The 3,094-nt window shown below is 45.2% G+C and overlaps 1 long non-coding RNA gene across 2 annotated transcripts in view; it reads left to right on the forward strand.

The window, feature by feature from the left end:
• The window catches only part of LOC102259749, a 72,997-nt gene continuing 69,903 nt past the window's right edge, over window positions 1–3,094 (forward strand). The window contains exon 1 of one of the 2 annotated variants that reach the window (XR_314310.2): window positions 1–73. This is a non-coding gene — a long non-coding RNA (uncharacterized LOC102259749). The remainder of the gene's footprint in view (window positions 74–3,094) is intronic. The other variant, XR_001364623.1, reaches the window with a different exon arrangement.

Genomic DNA, 3,094 nt, shown 5'->3' on the forward strand with positions numbered 1-3,094 from the left:
TCCGCCGTCCACCATCCGCCGTCCGCCGGGGAATGTCCCTCCCCGGAGGGAGGCGCGCCCCCGCCCGCGCCCGGTTAGTGTCAATAGACCTCAGTCTTCCGCGGGGGCTGCGGGGAGCAGCCTGAGCCACAATTTAACACCCTACAAAAGGGCTCGGGGAATATTTTCCGCTGACTTTTTTTCCTTTCCTAATTTCTCAAAGTCGTTTAAGTATTGAGAATTCATATTTCAGTTCTTAGTGATACATTCGGAATTACTTTAGCTTTGTTCCATCCCCTCATCTTTTTTTAAAATATGTATATTTTTTATTGATTTCAGGAAGGGAGAGGAAAAGAGAGAGAGCGGAACATCAATGATGAGAGAGTCATTGATTGGCTGCGTCCTGCACATCCCACACCGGCCGGCAACCTGGGCATGTCCCTGACCCGGGAATTGAACCCGTGACCTCCTGGCTCATAGGTCCATGCTCAACCACTTGGCCACACTAGCCGGGCCACCCCCTTGTATTCTTTAAGCCAGTTCATATCCCCTTTGAGTTTTTTTAACCTAAGCATGACTTGCTATCAATTCTTAGTTGAGTAAATATTCAGTCCAGACCTGGTCCATTCCTTCCTAGTTTATTTCTCTTCAAGATTTAAGTTTACTCTTCCTTGGAATACTGAGAAATGGAATGTGATAGATGCTGGACAGAATGTCCCTTTGCCATCTGTTACTTAACTAAATATATCGCCCTTTCGGTCTTTGTGTTAGTGTGTCTAAGTTAAATTAGAAACAAACCAAGGAATCATGGTCTTTCAGATGGTACTTGGTGTCTTTGGTAACCCAGTAAATGTTTACCAATTAGAAAACTAAACAAGCGAGGCAATTTAAGTATCTTTAACGATGAAACTAAAAGGAAGTAAAGGTGGGCATGTTTTATTTTCATATATTGGAAGTTTTTAAGCTGTTAGACGTATATTCCTTTAAATGCTATTTGAAGGCTGCCAGCAATTTAATCAAAGGGATAGTTTAAGCCTAAAGGTAGTACAAGAATAGTGATTTAAATGGATTTATGGAACAGTACTCATACATAATGTAATCCTTCTTGAAAATATGTCAACATGTTGAACAGCATTTCAGAACAGATGGGGCTTGGGCTTGGAAGGGGGTTTTGAGTAGAGAGGCTGTGCTGGGTGGGAGTGGCCTGGCACACTGTGCAATTGTCATGTTTTCCAGGATGTCTCTTCCTGCTTGTCTTCTTGAAAAGTAGAGGGATTTCCTACTCTTCACTAAGGCAACGTAAGTCTATCAAGAAACAAATCTATTGCACATCTCCACTTGAATCCCCAAAGGCACCTCAAACTTAGTCTGTCCAAGACAGAATTTATCTGTTTCTCAAAACTTGCCTGTCTCATTCACCCAGGCCCAAGGCAGAAATCTAGGATTTTTCCCAGGAAACCCTCCTTTTGGCCACTTTCAATTCAAAATTAGCCACCATGTCCTACTTATGATACATTCTAAACACCCCTGCACTCACTCTGCTGTTGGTTTCAACTTTGGCTGCACGTAGAATACGTAGAATACGTGGTGGAGCTTTTAAAAATCCTGATGCCTAGGCTGCATCCACCAGTTAAATCAGAATCTCTGAGGATGGTCCACAGGCGTCAGGGTTTTTAAGAATCACTCCCCAGATGATTCCAATGCACAGCCAAGGTTGAAAACCACTGCTACTGTCTCGTCATTTCCCACTGGATTACTGCAAACGCATAATAATTGGCCCCTGGTGCCTTAATGTTTGGCGGCCTTCTCCATTCTTCCTCTATTCTAATCCACTCGACATTAATTTAATAAATACTGATTCAGTACCTGGTATGTTGGAGAGACAGATTTGTTGTTATAGGCGCTGGGAATACAGTAATGAAAAAGACAGCCTTTGTTTCTGCTCTATGGAGCTTACATTCTGGAGGGGGCGGGCGTTGGTAGAGGCAGAAACCAGGTAGGCTGTTACTTCAGTGTCTCAAACTGAAGTCCACTCTGCTGACATTTGAGCTGTGTTCTCCAGGACAAGAATAAGGAAAACAAAAGATGGGGAAGGCAGATGAAATAGCAGGTGCAAAGGTCCTAGCAAGACAAACTTGCCACATCCGGGCAGCTAGAGGCTGAAGTAGAGTGAGTAAGAGGGAATACAGCCCTAACTGGTTTGGCTCAGTGGATAGAGCGTCAGCCTGCGGACTCAAGGGCCCCGGGTTCGATTCCAGTCAAGGGCATGTACCTTGGTTGCGGGCACATCCCCAGTAGGGAGTGTGCAGGAGGCAGCTGATCGATGTTTCTGTCTATCCCTCTCCCTTCTTCTCTGTAAAAAATCAATAAAATATATTTCTTAAAAAGAGGGAATATAAATGGCATGGGGTTAGAGAGATAGAGGGAGACCTTTTAAAGTTCTGATAAGCAGAATTCTAAATAGTTGGTACGATGTGTGATTGACTTACCCTTGCAAAGGATCACTCTGGCCCTAGCTGGTTTGTTCAGTGATTAGTGTTGGCCGTGGACTAAAGGGTCCTCGTACCTTGGTTGCAGGCTCAATCCCTGGCTCTGGTTGGGGCACCTGCAGGAGGCAACCAATCAATGCGCCTCTCTCTCTGTCTCCCCCCCTCCTTTCTATACTCTAAAAATCAATGTAAAAAATATCCTCCATGAGGATTAACAACAACAACAACAAAGGATCACTCTGTTTGCTTTGTGGATCAGATTGTGGGAGAACAAAAGTGGAAGCAGGAAGACCAGTTAGGAGGCTACTGCAAGAATCCAGGAAAGAGGAGGAGACCAAGATGGCGGCATAGGTAAACACCGGAGACTGCTGCCGCAAACAACCACTTCAAAAATACAACTAAAAGACGGAACGGACATCACCCAGAACCACAGGAAGGCTGGCTGAGGAGAGACTCTTCAACTAGAAGGAAAAATAACAGCACACCGAGGCTCAGAGGAGGCGCAGTGTGGAAAAAACTCAGGTGGCTGGTGGCTGGCGCGGTTGTCGTTTTCAATCAGGAGGGAGTCTCAGACTCTGAGCTCCAGATCTGGGCGAGTCTCTAGGGACTCAGACTACTCCGGGAGA

Source organism: Myotis brandtii, unplaced genomic scaffold, assembly GCF_000412655.1.
Source record: "Myotis brandtii unplaced genomic scaffold, ASM41265v1 scaffold59, whole genome shotgun sequence".
Taxonomy (NCBI): domain Eukaryota; kingdom Metazoa; phylum Chordata; class Mammalia; order Chiroptera; family Vespertilionidae; genus Myotis; species Myotis brandtii.